The 16,491-nt window shown below is 50.0% G+C and overlaps 1 protein-coding gene and 1 long non-coding RNA gene across 3 annotated transcripts in view; one reads left to right on the top strand and one right to left on the bottom strand.

Moving 5' to 3' along the window:
* The window catches only part of LOC143981627 (uncharacterized), an 82,751-nt gene that overhangs the window by 36,739 nt on the left and 29,521 nt on the right, over nt 1-16,491 (bottom strand). The gene's annotated exons all lie outside the window — the stretch shown is intronic.
* Nucleotides 6,945-16,491, top strand: part of LOC143981626 (uncharacterized) — a 32,396-nt gene continuing 22,849 nt past the window's right edge. The window contains exon 1 of the long non-coding RNA XR_013274332.1: nt 6,945-7,025. This is a non-coding gene — a long non-coding RNA (uncharacterized LOC143981626). The remainder of the gene's footprint in view (nt 7,026-16,491) is intronic.

The following is a 16,491-nucleotide window of genomic DNA, read 5'->3' as shown; positions in this document are numbered from 1 at the left end:
CCCACCCCTCTCTCATCCCCCTTTCTCTCTCTCTCTCTCTCTCTCTCTCATCCTTCCTCTCTTAATTTAAATTTAATTTGTTATAATAAAAAAATAGTTATATATTTTTTTTTGTAATAAAAAGCCCAACTATAATCCTATAATCCTCAGCACCAGGCCCATGAAATTCTTAATCCGGCCATGAGGGCAGGGGTACACTACCCAGATCAGACGCCACAAGCGACATCAATAGAGGGTGCTGACTACTTGGTGTGTTCTGCCGAGAACTCCAACTCGCCCTCGGCATAACACCAGCATGGCCCAGTGACAGAAGTCCTGCCTCCGGCTCCTATGATGGACGTCACACTGGTCCAATAATGGGACTTGAGACATCCATTATATGAGCCATGGGTCCAGGAGGCAGGACTTAGTGGACACTGCAGCAGAAGATCCCCACTCAGTGTAAACCGGTGGGTGGCAGCTCTCCTTTCCCCATGGTGGTGCTGATGGGCAAGGTCACTGGCAAGGCTGCACTAATGGGCACTGGTGACTGGCAAGGCTGCACTAATGGGCACTGGTGAGGTTGCACTGATGGGCACTGGTGACTGGCAAGGCTGCATTGATGGGCACTGCTGGGGATGCGCTGATGGGCATGGGCAAGGGTACACTAATGGGCACTGGTGACTGGCAAGGCTGCACTGATGGGCACTGCTGGGGCTGCGTTGATGGGCACTGGTGACTGGCAAGGCTGAATTTGCGGGCACTGGCGAGGCTGCGCTGATGGGCACTGGTGATTGGCACTGGCGACTGGGGAGGCTGCACTGATGGGCATTGGCGACTGGGGAGGCTGTACCGATGGGCATTGCTGAGCACTGGTGAGGCTGCGCTGATGGGCACTGGCAAGGCTGCACTAATGGGCACTAGTGACTGGCAAGACTGCACTAATGAGGATACGTTGATGGGTACTGATCAGGCTGCATTGATGGGCAAGGTGGTGTTGATGGGCACTGGTGACTGGCAAGGCTGCACTGATGGGCACTGGTGACTGGCAAGGCTGCATTGCTGAGCACTCACAAGCTTGTGCTGATGGGCACAGGTAAGGCTGAGCTGATGGGCACTGATTAGGCTGTATTGATGAGCACTGATCAGGCTGTATTGATGGGCACAGGTAAAGCTGCACTGATCAAGCTGCATTGATGGGCACTGGCGAGGCTGCACTGATGGGCACTGTTGACTGGCAAGGCTGCATTGATGTGCAAGGCAGTGCTGGAATTCAGAGTGGGTGGGATTGTGAACATGTATGGGATGGGTCAGACTGTCACTCTTTTTTTGGCACCGCCCACAGTGGGCAAAGTGGGAGTCGTTATGACATCTGTATAATAATGTGGCTTACTGTGTGTGCACAGCATTGGCATCTCCAGCTTTCATATTTAGGGGGGCACAGGGCCAAAAGTAGGGGGCAACTATAAAATGCAACATACATATATATATACATATACACACACACACACACACACACACTATATATATCCTGACAATGGGTATCAAATGCATACAAATATACAATATTAAGCCCTGTACTCCTGCAGCAATGCCCCAATACAATAAAAAAACAAAACAAAGGAGAATGTTACCTGCGTACTATCCCAAATCCCTCTGACTATTTAAATAAATGGATGTTTTTTAGTATCGCTCCAGTGGCCATTAAAGTGTAAGCTCACCTGCCCCTCTCATCCTGTCAGTCTTTCTCTGCCTCGTGGTGAAACTCGACTTTCTCCCAGGCAGCCTCTGCTTTGTGAATCCCTTCGCCAGACAGCATGCTGGGCTCTGTAGTTCCCTGACCCACAGGAGGCTGTGTGGGGCTGCTTTAGTTGGGGACTACATGTCCCAGAATCCTGTGCTGCTGATGGAGCCCTTCCTGTCTGCAAGCCGCTCCCCTCCCTGCCAATGAGGATGCGGGGGGAGCAGATCGGGCACACCCATGTATACTTACACCTCTTCTATATACTGACACCTCCCCCTATCTACTGACACCCCAATATACTGACACCCCAATACATTGACACCCCCTCTATATACTGACACCCACAATATACTGGCACCTCCTCTATATACTGACACCTCCCCCATCCACTGACACCCCAAATATACTGAAACCCCTCAATAGCACCCTCTATCAACTGACCCCCCCCCCATACTGCACCTGTACTGACTTTACAAAGCTTACCAAGTTTAAAGAAAAGACAGCAGTCACCCCTCCCCCAGCTTGTACAGAGCTCAATGTAATACAGTGCCCCACTCCCTCCCCCGGGGATGATACATGGGTGCAGAGGACTTGTGTGGAGTGCAGAGCTGTTATGACAGCAATGATGTAGAGCTCCATCCTGTGTGATCCCTGATCCTCTATAGTCTGACGGCTGTGGCTGTGCGGGGTGAGCACAGCTGTATTATGCAGAGTAAAGAGGGCGGATCTCCCGCAGGAGTGACAGGACGCTCTCCTTCTCAGGAGAGCACTGTGTAATGCCGCGTACACACATAGCGGACTTAGTCCGGCGGACTTTCCGAACGGCTACTTGCCCACACACGGCACTTTTTCAGTGGACTAATACGGCGTACTAAGTCCGCTGGACTATCTGCTGTACTTTTGAAATGAACGGACTCACACCCGCATCCTCTGGGACTGTGACACCATAATGGGCGGGGACATCATCCGGTGATGTCCCTATATAAGTCGCCGCGCATCGCATCGGTGCCATTGTGAGCGGAGGACTCGACGAGGCAACATCTGAAGAGAAGAACAGAAGGCGGCAACAGAAGACCGGGCCACCGCTTGTAAAAGAGCTAGAAGTAGGCGCGGTGGCCCGGCAAGAAGAACCGAAGAGGGGGACAAGACCCCCAAAGTCGGAAGAAGAGGGCGGCGGCGAGGAAGAAAGCCGAGTCCGGCGAGAAGACCCCCGAAGACGGACAGAAGACCCCCGGAGCTGTGCAATAAACTATTTTAACCCTTATGTGTTTTTTTTTTTACATTATTTTACAGGTGAATGGGTAGGGGTACATTGTACCCATACTCATTCACATAGGGTGGGGGGCCGGTATCCGGGGGCCCCCTTATTAAAGGGGGCTCCCGGATTCCGATATCCCCCCTGCCCGCAGACTCCGACAACCAACGGCCAGGGTTGTCGGGAAGAGGCTCTTGTCCTCATCAACATGGGGACAAGGTGCTTTGGGGTGGGGGGGGCTGTGTGGTCCCTCCTTCCCCAAGGCATCCCCCCCATGTTGAGGGCACGTGGCCTGGTACAGCTCAGGAGGGGGGGCGCTCGCCCCCCCTTTCCTGGCCGGCCAGGTAGCGTGCTCGGACAAGGTTCTGGTGTGGACCTGGGGGGGACCCCCACGCCAACTTTTTCAGCGTTGGGGTTCCCCTTTAAGCCCATACCAGGTGGCGGGGCCAGTGACACATCCTTCGCTGGCCCCGCCTACCTGGAGACGTGCTCAAAATGAGCGGACTTTTCTCCGAGCGGGAAAAGTCCGTTAATTTCAAAAGTACGGTGGACTGGCATACGCACGGCCGGATTGTCCGCCGAAATGCAAGTCCGGCGGGAAGATTGGAGTGCAAAACTACTTTCTAAGTCTGCCATACTTTCGGGTAAAAAATAGTCCGCCGGAGGCTACACACGGGGGGGATTGTCCGGCGGACTTGAGTTTGCCGGACTTTTCCACCCGATTGTTTGATCTTGTGTACGTGGCATTATTCTGACAGTGGCCCAAGCCAGATACAGGCCACACGCTGCAACAAAAGGCATTTTAATTGGGGGGGGCACATGAGGGGGACCAGCATAATGTTGGGGGTTGGAGCCCCCTTTGTCCCACCTTAGTGACGCCACTGCCGATTATAAGAAATAAAATACAAGATTGTACTGGCAGCACACAGTGTGTTGCAGAAAAACCCTGGAGATAGCATGCATAAAAAAAAATCCTGGGGTAGAAGGGCTCATTCACACAGGAGGTGGGGCTGCAGGATCAATAGGTGATTAACCACTAGGCGTCCACGCTATAGCCGAAAGAAAATGGCCAATCACAGCGGCCATTTACAGCACGATCGGCTTGTCCAATGAGAGATGATCTCATATGTAAACATATGAGATCATCTCTCATCGCCGGCTCTCCCTCCTCACACAGACAGCGTGTGAGGAGGGAGAGATGAACGGCTGCAGTGAGTAAAAAAAAAAAATGAAAATAAAGTGCCCACAATACATGTCACTGCCATCTGTCCCCACTGCCACCTGTCATCAGTGCCACGTGTCATCAGTACCACATATTAGTGCCATCTGTCATCAGTGCCACATCAGCGTCACGTGTCATCAGTACCACATTAGTGCCATCTGTCATCAGAGCCACGTGCCATCTGTGCCATGTGTCACATGTCATCAGTGCCACGTATTATTGCCATCTGTCATCAGTGCCACGTATCATCAGTGCCATGTATTAGCACCATATGTCATCAGTGCCACATCAGTGTCGTGTCATCAGTGCCACGTGTCATTGTCCCGGTGCTCCAGGGCCTTCAAAAGTGTAATAGGTAGTCAACAAGTTAGATGTGTAATTTATGCTCCTAGAACACGTGATGGCGCTCCCTGTATGTTGGGCCTCTCTGAGTGGCTAGGCTGTGGAAAAGTCCCACACATGTGGTATCGTTATACTCAGGAGGAGTAGCAGAATGTATTTTGGGGCATTATTTGTGGTATACACATGCCATGTGGGAGAAATAACCCATTACAATGACAATTTTGTGGGGAAAAAAAAATCTTCATTTTGAAAAGAATTGTGGGAACAAATTACAACATCAAAAAGCTCACCATGCCTCTTACTAAATAACTTGGAATTTCTACTTTCCAAAAAGGGGTCATTTGGGGGGTATTTGTACTTTCCTGACTTGTTTGGGTCGCAAGAAATGAGATCGGCCACCAGGCCTAGAGGCGATTCAGTTCGCATTGTGCGCTATACAAGTATTTCATTCATTCATTCATTCAGTACATCAGATGTGATCAATTTTTTATGATTCGCACCACAGCTTGTAGACTCTCTAACTTTCACAAAGACCAAATAATATCCACTAATTTGGGTTATTTTTACCAAAGATATGTAGCAGTATAAATCGTGGCCAAAATTTATGAAGAAAAATTAATAATTTGCAAAATTGTATCACAGAAACAAAGAAAAATGCGTTTTTTTCCCCCAATTTTTTTTTCATTTATAGCGCAAAAAATAAAAAACCCAGAGGTGATCAAATACTGCCAAAAGAAAGCTCTATTTGTATGAAAAAAAAGGACAAAAAATTATTTGGGTACAGTGTTGCATGATCGAGTAATTGTCATTCAAAGTGTGAGAGCACCGAAAGCTGAAAATTGGTCTGGTCACAAGGGGGGTTTAAGTGCCTGGTTGTCAAATGGTTAAGCTACATTTGTGTGGTCTTACCACTCCTCCTCCTCCCCCCCCCCCCAAAAGCTGCCATGGTGGATGATTGGGGTTGCACATATGCTGCTACTGTGATGCCTTAGGCTCGGTTCACACAGGAGGCGGCACGACTTGCAGCCGCCCGACCTGCCGAGACCTCAGCGGCGACTTGCAAAATGACTTCTGTATAGAAGTCAATGCAAGTCGCCGCAAAAGTAGTACAGGAACTTTTTTTCTAAGTCGGAGCGACTTGAGTCGCTCCTCTTAGAACGGTTCTGTAGTACAGAACGGGGGCGACTTGGCGCTGCAAGTCGTGCCGTGTCGTGTCGCTTCCTATGTGAATCGAGCCTTACGGCCACAGCAAACATTATTCCCCATGTCATGTTCTGCAGGCAGTACTGCCGCTACCATTTAAAAGTCTATGGCAGGGGTCTCAAACTGGCGACCCTCCAGCTGTTGCGAAACTACAAGTCCCATCATGCCTCTGCCTTTGGGAGTCATGCTCTTAACTGTCAGTCTTGCTATGCCTCATGGGACTTGTAGTTTTGCAACAGCTGGAGGGCCGCCAGTTTGAGACTCCTGGTCTATGGGGTCAAAAACACAATTCTGATTAGGCAAACACCTCTACATCACCAGGCTACAGTCATACTATATGTTTATGGGACAGAGTGGAGAGGGGTTAGAACCCTCTGTCAGTTATTGCTCTCTGTATTCCCATTAGGGAGATTCACCCTCCCTTCTTACCTTTTTCAGCAAAGGTGATAGAAATTCTCAAACTTTGGGTTGTCACTAGAACAGGAATAGAGCAGAAATCCTCCAATGGGGACCCTAGCTCTTGTGACAACCCGGAATCCCCTGTGTTTGGAGGGGGATTTCTTCTCACTTCCTGTTTTGGCTATGGGACACAGCTGGTAATAAAAATCTGACAGGGGTTATAACCCTCCCTTGCTATGGCCAAAATAAATTAAAAAAAAACTTTTGGCTTGAGTTTTACTTGGATATTATGCGCTTCATTCATCGTCATATAACTGCCTTCATTTCAGCTTAATAGTACAAATCATAATAGAAATATTAATTATAAATTGACTTTGCATACAGTGTTGAATAAATGAGCAATTGCCAATTAAAACAGCACAGTGCTAAAATGGCCTGGTAATGAAGGGGGTAAAACTTTCCAGAGCTTAGGTGGTTAATGTGTTATAAATACAAAGCTTTACCACTCATTGTTTATATCGGTCTTAAAATCTGCTTAATAATAGTAATATTAGCAAATAAAAATAGTAATGTTAGTAATAATAAAAAATTTAATATTAGTAAATAAAAATAGTAATAATAATAATAAAGCAGAGCGGAGAGGTCACGTGCTCCTCCCCTCCGTTACTTTGTATCGATTTCTCGCGGATATAAAATGTAACAATTCTCCCCGAACTGTCACTGAGTACGAGGCAGGGGGCGGGGTTTGGGCTGTACGGTGCTGTGGATTGGTTATTACGAGGAGGAAGAGATGTTGGCGCGCGGGAGATAATAAAAAAGGCGGGTAGAGCAGCCGTGTGTGCGGGGGGGAAGATGAGGATTGATCAGTTCCCGAGCTCCGGGTAAGTACCGGCTTGTCTCCTGTCCGGGCTCCTCCACCGATCTCTTCTCCTCCCTTGTATGATGTGCTCTTCACTCTCCCTTCACACTGTACAGGCGTAGGGATCGCTGGAGAGGAGCCATATGCCCCTGGGGGAGGGGAAGCAGGTATTGTACAGGACGATCCTGGATGTATCCAATTATCAGAGTTTTAGAAAATGATCGATCATTACCTGACTATATCTGATACATTATAGTCATAAGTTTGAAATGTATATATCTATATCCGATACATTCAAAGAATAGTAATGTATAGGGGGGGGGGGGGGTGTGTCACCCTGACATCTATAGGGGACAGAGCTGTGTACATCTTCCTGGATGGATCCGATTATTCTGTAGAACCATCCTCTATACAGAATGGGGGAGGGGTCTGTGTACAGGGTCACCCTGGATGTATCTAATTATCAAAGGTGAGAAAATGATCGATCATTACCTGGCTGTATCTGATACAACATATACTGAGCATTGACACCCATCTGTATATCTCATCCATCCAGGGAATAGTAATATGGGGAGGGGGGTTGGGGGCAGTGGCGGTGCGTCCATAGAGGGTGCAGGAGCACTGCCCCCCCCCCCCCCCTCACCGCATTATCACCAATAGATAGATTCGTGCAATGCATGAATCTATCTATTGTTGCCACTGCTGCCCCCTATTCAGGTGTCCAGCCCCTTGTCGGGCATCTGAATTACAGCAGCTTTTTTTGTTTTGTTTTTTGCCTGTGTACAGGGTGATCCTGGATGTATCAGAATATGATGTATTATTACAGATCTGATGTGGTGTATCTGAGTAGATCTTGTGTGACATCTATAGAGGATGGAGTGATTCCCCATTACTATTCCTGGATGGATCTGATAGTGTCACTAGTTTCTATATATATATATATATATATCACATCCTGGTAGAACCATCCTCTATTAGAGGGGGTGCTGTGTACAGATGACCCCTCCTATACTCATTCCTGAATGGATCTGATATTCTGTACCACTAGATCCCGTCCAGGTAGATATCTATACAAGAGAGGCCTGTGTACAGAAAATCATAATTCCCTAGTGCTGATACATCATATTTAAAATACATAAACCTATATCAGACGCATTCAGCAAATAGTAATGGGCGGGGGGCATCATCCTGACATAAATAGGGTTCACAGCTGTATACATCGCCTGTATAACTATTCCTTCTGGATGAATCCTGTTATGCATCACTATATCCTATGCAGGTAGAATTATCCTCTATACAGGGGGGGGGGGGGGCTGTGTACAGCTGACCCCCTCCCCATAACTGCTTCTGGATGGATCTGGTATAATGTATCACTAGAATCCCATGTATCACTTCCAGGTAGAGCCATCCTCCTATATAGGTAGGGGGTGGCTTGTGTATAGGTGACCCCCCCCCCCCCCATATTCCTGGATGGATCAGATATTATGTATAACTAGATCCCATGTAGCCCATCCAGGTAGAACCATCCTCTACACAGGGTGATCCTGCATGTATCGCAGTAGGATGTATCATTACACATCTGATGGAACATATCCAGGATGATCTTGTGTGACATCTATGGGGCACAGAGCGATTCCCCATTACCATTTCTGGATGCAGTGGTGGAATTATAGGGGTCGCTGAGGTCGCCAAGGCGACTGGGCCCCATGCTGCAGGGGGCCCTTGACTGCCCCCTGTATATCTCAAGGAGCGGGGCGGCTGAAACCGAGCTCCCCGATCTTCATCTGAACTGTAATCGGCACTGTGCCGGTGTTCTGACAGTGTCCGCCTATTGGATAGTGTCCGGGCCGTATGCGCAGGCACAGCCCGGGGGACAAGGAGAAGCCAAACCTCTCCAAAGCTGAACGGCACCTTCGCACTGAGTCGAGGTTGAAGCCCCACCATCCAAGTGGACGTAGGGTTGCTCATAGTAAGAGGGCCCCTTGCGGGCTCGCTTCGCTCGCCACACTTCGGGCACGGCCTCGCTTCGCTTGGCTCCTTTATATTCTAGCTCTATGTCCACTTGGATGGTGGAGTTTGAACCTGGACACAGTGCGCAGGCGCCCTTCTTCTTCGGAGATGTTCGGCTTCTCGATGGACACTATGTGATGGGGACAGTATCTAACAGAACACCGGGAGCTGGGAGTCATCACTGATTACATCTAAAGTGAAAGCAGTGTGTGCTTTGTCTCCCCCTACAGTGCAGTACCCGACAGGAAGAGATGCATTATGATTAAGGTGAAAAAGCACAAGGGTTTACAACCCCTTTTTAAAGTGGTTGTAAACCCTTACAAACCACTTTGACCTACAGGTAAGCCTAGATTAAGGCTTACCTGTAGGTCCAAGCAATATCTCCTAAACCTATATGGTTTAGGAGATATTTGCCCGAAAACGGGCACCGCTGTCTACGGCGCATGCGCCGTAGACAGCGGCGCGCAGGCGCACTGAGCGCGGCAGTTCCAAGAATGGAGCTGCCGCATTTGTCGACTCCCATGCGCGGGAGTGACGTCATCGCGGCTTCGTCGAATGACAGCGGCGGAGCTGCGAGACGCCACCAGCAAGATGGATGCGGCGGACTACAGGGGACAGCGGCGACTTCGCTGGCTCCTGTGTCAGGTAAGTGACACATAATGGGCTACTATGCGATGCATAGTAGTCCATTATGCTTTACCTTTGCAGGGAAAAAAAGAGGAAGTAAACTCATCAGGGTTTACTTCCTCTTTAAATGCATCATCTTTATGCTGCAACTATATGCAATGCACACAGTTGCAGTGCAGCCCCATTCACCTATGGATGTACTTAAAGGGCGCCCTGACTGAAAAAAAGATTGAGAAACACCGACATAGAGGAACCCATCTCTCCATTTCCCCCCCTGCACCCGCTGAATGCCTGCGGGGGGAAATTGAGAAATTGGTTCCTTTACATGCAGCCATCCACTTGCAATCGGGCCCTGTTGTTCCGCCACCGAGCTCGGATTAAAGGGTCCCGTCAGGGGGGCCCTTCATGGTTTCTTGCATTGGGGCCCTGAAGGTCCTAGTTGTGCCATTGCCTGGATGGATCTGATATGTGTCACCAAACATGTATCAATCTCATCCACAGGAGGAGGAGGGGGGTGTGGTGTGTACAGATGACCTCCCCCCCTCTGTATATAGTGGGGAAGATTATTTGCCCACTTGAGAAAAATTATAGACCCTTCATTTCTTATCGTAGGTGTATTTTCTGACAGACTATCAACCAAAAATCCAGAAAAAGAAACATGATACAAATGTTATAAATTGAGTTGCAGTTCAGTGAGCAAAATAAGTATTTAACCCCTAGTAAAACCTGACTTAGTACTTGGTGGGGAGGGTGGGGCGGGTGGTGCACAATACAAAAAACACACAAAGGAGAGAGAAAATTTCTAGTCCCTTAAAGCAGATTAAACGGCACAGCACTGTGCTTGTGCAATGTAATCTGCCCCCCTCTAAACTGTAAAAACCTGTCTGATCCTGCCACTTCCTGTATCCTCCCTCTGCTGACCACACAAATCAGGGCTGCTGAGCCTTTACTACAGTAGTCAGCGTATGTTCTTCTGTCACCTGCAGCTCTCCTCTCTCCCCCTCCTTCCCTGCGTGTTTGTCTCTGCCCCCGGTCGCTATTATAAATCAAATTTTCTAAATGCTCAGTGCCAGCCCCTCTATTATAGCCTGGCATACCAAACTGTACAAGCAATTTCCCTCTCCACCTTCTCTGAGACATACAATAAATAGCAGCTTGACTTAAAATTAGTTTTCCGTATCGGATCAGGCAGCGATTGCGATTGGTTGCCAGCAATTACAGCATATCATTACTGCTCACTGATTAGTTGCTAGAGGTTACAGCACATCACCTCCTCACAGCAGGGGAGCATGATATACATAGGAATGCCGCCTTTATTTGCATATCAATGCCACCAGGCGCAGCTATTTACTCAGTATTGTCATCGCTATTTACATACGAATGCCGGTTATTTACATGTAAACACAGGGTCTGCAGGTGAGTCATCTACACACAATAGGGCAGAGCTGGGCAGCATTAGTAGCAGCACTTCACACTGAGATATTGGGACACAGCACAGGAATAAAACTTAAAGGGACAAGGTTATTTAAACCTGCATAGTTGGCAAGTATGAGGCAGCTGTTTTGGGCCCCACAACAATGACAGGGCCCAGGAAAGCTGCCCCTTTTGCCCTGCCTTAAAGACGGCCCTGTCTTAAAGGCACCAGTTTTTAAAAATAAAGTATTCAAAAGCGCTGATCTTGATGGTTTTTAAATCCTTTCAAGTGCAGAGGAGGGATTTGGGGGTCTTATAGACCCCTGATCCCTCAATAAAGAGTACCTGTCTCTGCCTATTACAGGGGATATTTACATTCCTTGTGACAGCAATAAGCGATAAAAAGTAAAAAAAAAAAAAAAAACTATCGGTCAATCCCTACTTGTATTACTCGCTAAACTTCAACTAAATTTATAACATTTGAATGATGTGTTTTTTGGGTTTTTTTTTTCTGGATTTTTAGTTGATATTCTGTCTCAATCATTTAAAATACACCTATGATAAAACAATTATAGACCCTTCATTTCTTTGTAATTAGGCAAACTTACAAAATATGCAGAGGATCAAAGAATATTTTTCCCACTGTAACCATTCCTGGATGAATCTGATATTTTGTATCACTAGATCCAATGTATCCCAGCCAGGTGGAGGGATCATCTATACAGGGTTGTTTTGTGTACAGGGTGATCCTGGATGTATCAGAATATGATGTAGTATTACACATCTGATGGAACATATCTGAGTAGATCTTGTGTGACATCTATAGGGGATGGAGCGATTCCCCATTACTATTCCTGGATGGATCTGATATTATACGTCACTAGATCCTATAGATCGCATCCTGGTAGAACCATCCTCTATTGGGGGGGGGAGGCGGTGCTGTGCACAGGTTTAACCCCCCCCCCCCCGAATACTTATTGCTGAATGGATCGGATATTGTGTAATACTAGATCTCATCTCACAGTATCTCAGACATATGAGTAGACCCCTCAGAGGGAACCATGAATGCCACACATGTACTGTGACATACTGAAGCAGAGCATGAGCCCCTCCCTTCAGAGACTGGGCTGCAGGGCAGTATTCCAACATGATAACCACCCCAAACACACCCCCAAGATGACCACTGCCTTGCTAAAGAAGCTGAGGGTAAAGGTGATGGACTGGCCAAGCATGTCTCCAGACCTAAACCCTATTGATCATCTGTGGGACATCCTCAAACGGAAGGTGCAGGAGCGCAAGGTCTCTAACATCCACCAGCTCCGTGATGTCATCATGGAGGAGGGGAAGAGGACTCCAGTGGTGACCTGTGAAGCTCTGGTGACCGCCATGCCCAAGAGGGTGAAGGCAGTGCTGAAAAATAATGGCCACACAAAATATTGGCACTTTGGGCCCAATTTGGACATTTTCACTTAGGGGTGTACTGACTTTTGTTGCCAGTGGTTTAGACATTTAATGGCTGTATGTTGAGTTATTTTGAGGGGACAGCAAATTTACACTGTTATACAAGCTGTACAGCCACTACTTTACATTGTAGACAAGTGTCATTTCTTCAGTGTTTTCACATGAAAAGATAGAAGAAAATCTTTACAGAAATGTGAGGGGTGTACTCACTTTTGTGAGATACTATAGGCTTATACAGAAGGAGGGGGATGTGTACAAGGTCATCCCACATGTATCTAATTATAAGTGTTAAAATGATCGCTCATTACCTGGCTGTATCTGCATCATATTCAAATTCTATCATCTCTATCATCCATCCAGGCACTGTATGGGGGGGGGGGGGGGTGGGTGGGTAGAAGGATCCTCTATATGCAGGGGGGGGGGGGGTCGGGTAGAAGGATCCTCTATATGCAGGGGGGGGGGGGGGGGTCGGGTAGAAGGATCCTCTATATGCAGGGGGGGGGGGGGTCGGGTAGAAGGATCCTCTATATGCAGGGGGGGGGGGTCGGGTAGAAGGATCCTCTATATGCAGTGGGGGGGGGGGGGGGTTGGGTAGAAGGATCCTCTATATGCAGGGGGGGGGGGGGGGTCGGGTAGAAGGATCCTCTATATGCAGGGGGGGGGGGGTCGGGTAGAAGGATCCTCTATATGCAGGGGGGGGGGTTGGGTAGAAGGATCCTCTATATGCAGGGGGGGGGGTCGGATAGAAGGATCCTCTATATGCAGGGGGGGGGGGTCGGGTAGAAGGATCCTCTATATGCAGGGGGGGGGGGGGTCGGATAGAAGGATCCTCTATATGCAGGGGGGGGGGGTCGGATAGAAGGATCCTCTATATGCAGGGGGGGGGGGTCGGATAGAAGGATCCTCTATATGCAGGGGGGGGGGGGTCGGGTAGAAGGATCCTCTATATGCAGGGGGGGGTGTCGGGTAGAAGGATCCTCTATATGCAGGGGGGGGTGTCGGGTAGAAGGATCCTCTATATGCAGGGGGGGGTGTCGGGTAGAAGGATCCTCTATATGCAGGGGGGGGTGTCGGGTAGAAGGATCCTCTATATGCGGGGGGGTGTCGGGTAGAAGGATCCTCTATATGCGGGGGGGGGTGTCGGGTAGAAGGATCCTCTATATGCGGGGGGGGCCGGTCGGGTAGAAGGATACTCTATATGCGGGGGGGGCCGGTCGGGTAGAAGGATACTCTATATGCGGGGGGGGGGGCCGGGTAGAAGGATTCTCTATATGCGGGGGGGGCCGGGTAGAAGGATTCTCTATATATGGGGGGGGGGGGTAGAAGGATTCTCTATATGGGGGTAGTGGGATTCTCTATATGGGGGGGGGTAGAAGGATTCTCTATATGGGGGGGGGGGTAGAAGGATTCTCTATATGGGGGGGGGGGTAGAGGGATTCTCTATATGGGGGGGGGGGGTAGAAGGATTCTCTATATGGGGGGGGGTAGAAGGATTCTCTATATGGGGGGGGGGGGGGGGTAGAAGGATTCTCTATATGGGGGAAGTGGGATTCTCTATATGGGGGGGGGGCTCTGCACTGATTTCACCCTAACCCCTCGTATACCCATCCCGGGATGTATTGGATATAACGTTTCCCCTCCCTATCGGTGTTGGGGGCGTGGTCAGGATGGAGATCTAATAATGTACGATAAGATGCCCGGTACAGATCGGGGTCTCCGGTGTTCGGCGATCATTGTCCGGACAGGACGGTCGGCTGTCATTAGTCCCGCAGTAGATCCCATTGCAGCCCCCTCCCCCCGGCATTACCGCCCCCCATAGATCAACACTCACCTCCTAGGAGAAGGGTGTACGGGAACTCCATACTGCTTCCCCGGGAAGATTGCAGAAAGTGACTCCTGAGTAGCAGTGCTCAGCTGGTATAAACGCTGTAATCTTATTTGCCGCTTGAAATCCCGCCTCCCTAAATTCACCAATTAAAGACTCCCTTTGTGACGTGAATGTTCGCGGGAAATCCAAATACCTAGAAGATTCAGCGCCAATACACGTCTTCCGCGCAACTCCTGCCCTCCCTCCGAGTCCTGTGCCCAGGAAACCGCCGCCAGTGACTTCGCTTGGGGGGGGGGGGGGTTTCCGTGCAAGACGCGTTCCCCTCCTCCTCTCTCATGCCTGCTGTAAATGCTTGTACTAATCGGGGGTCTATCGGATGAGGGTCTGTACTAATGCAGGGGGTCTATTCTGGGGGGTCTGTACTAATGGAGGGGGGGTTTATCCTGCAGGGTCTGTCCGGGGGTCTGTACTAATGGAGGGGGTCTATCCTGAAGGATCTGTACTAATGGAGGGGTGTCTGTCTAGGGCGTCTATTAATGGAGGGGGGTTCTATCCTGGGGGTCTGTACTAATGGAGGGGGGTTCTATCCTGGGGGGTCTGTACTAATGGAGGGGGGTTCTATCCTGGGGGGTCTGTACTAATGGAGGGGGGTTCTATCCTGGGGGGTCTGTACTAATGGAGGGGGGTTCTATCCTCGGGGGGGGGGGGGGGGGGGGTCTGTACTAATGGAGGGGGTCTATCCTGGAGGGTCTGTACTAATGGAGGGGGGTCTATCCTGGAGGGTCTGTACTAATGGAGGGGGGTCTATCCTGGAGGGTCTGTCCGGGGGGGGGGGTCTGTACTAATGGAGGGGGGTCTGTCTAGGGCGTCTATTAATGGAGGGGGTTCTATCCTGGGGGGTCTGTACTAATGGAGGGGGTCTATCCTGGAGGGTGTGTACTAATGGGGGTTCTATCGGGGGTCTGTACTAATGGAGGGGCTGTGTCCGGGGGGGGTCTGTACTAATGGAGGGGGGTTCTATCGGGGGTCTGTACTAATGGAGGGGGGTCTATCCTGGAGGGTCTGTCCAGGGGGTTCTATACTAATGGGGGGGGGGGTCTGTACTAATGGAGGGGGGGGGTCTATCCTGGAGGGTCTGTACTAATGGAGGGGGGTCTGTCCGGGGGTCTGTACTAATGGAGGGGGGTCTATCCTGGAGGGTCTGTACTAATGGAGGGGGGGGTCTGTCCAGGGCGTCTATTAATGGAGGGGGTTCTATCCTGGAGGGTCTGTACTAATGGAGGGGGTATATCCTGGAGGGTCTGTACTAATGGAGGGGGGTTCTATCGGGGGTCTGTACTAATGGAGGGGGGTCTATCCTGGAGGGTCTGTACTAATGGAGGGGGGTCTATCCTGGAGGGTCTGTACTAATGGAGGGGGTCTATCCTGGAGGGTCTGTCCAGGGGGTTCTATACTAATGGGGGGGGGGGGGTCTATCCTGGAGGGTCTGTACTAATGGAGGGGGGTCTGTCCGGGGGGGGTCTGTACTAATGGACGGGGTCTATCCTGGGGGTCTATCCAGGGTGTCTATTAATGGAGGGGGTTCTATCCTGGGGGTCTGTATTAATGGAGGGGGGGGTCTATCCTGGAGAGTCTGTCTGGGGGGGTCTATACTAATGGGGGAGTCTGTACTAATGGAGGGGGGTCTGTCCGGGGGTCTGTACTAATGGAGGGGGGTCTATCCTGGAGGGTCTGTCCGGGGGGGGTCTGTCCGGGGGTCTGTACTAATGTAGGGGGTTCTATCCTGGGGGGTCTGTACTAATGGAGGGGGTCTATCCTGGAGGGTGTGTACTAATGGAGGGGGGTTCTATCGGGGGTCTGTACTAATGGAGGGGCTGTGTCCGGGGGGGTCTGTACTAATGGAGGGGGGGTTCTATCGGGGGTCTGTACTAATGGAGGGGCTGTGTCCGGGGGGGTCTGTACTAATGGAGGGGGGGTTCTATCGGGGGTCTGTACTAATGGAGGGGGGTCTATCCTGGAGGGTCTGTCCAGGGGGTTCTATACTAATGGGGGGGTCTGTACTAATGGAGGGGGGGGGGTCTATCCTGGAGGGTCTGTACTAATGGAGGGGGTCTATCCTGGGGGTCTATCCAGGGTGTCTATTAATGGA

This window comes from Lithobates pipiens, unplaced genomic scaffold, assembly GCF_037356315.1.
Source record: "Lithobates pipiens isolate NorthernLeopardFrog02 unplaced genomic scaffold, aLitPip1_a1.2 Scaffold_16, whole genome shotgun sequence".
Lineage (NCBI taxonomy): Eukaryota > Metazoa > Chordata > Amphibia > Anura > Ranidae > Lithobates > Lithobates pipiens.
This window is presented reverse-complemented; position numbering and strand designations above follow the sequence as displayed.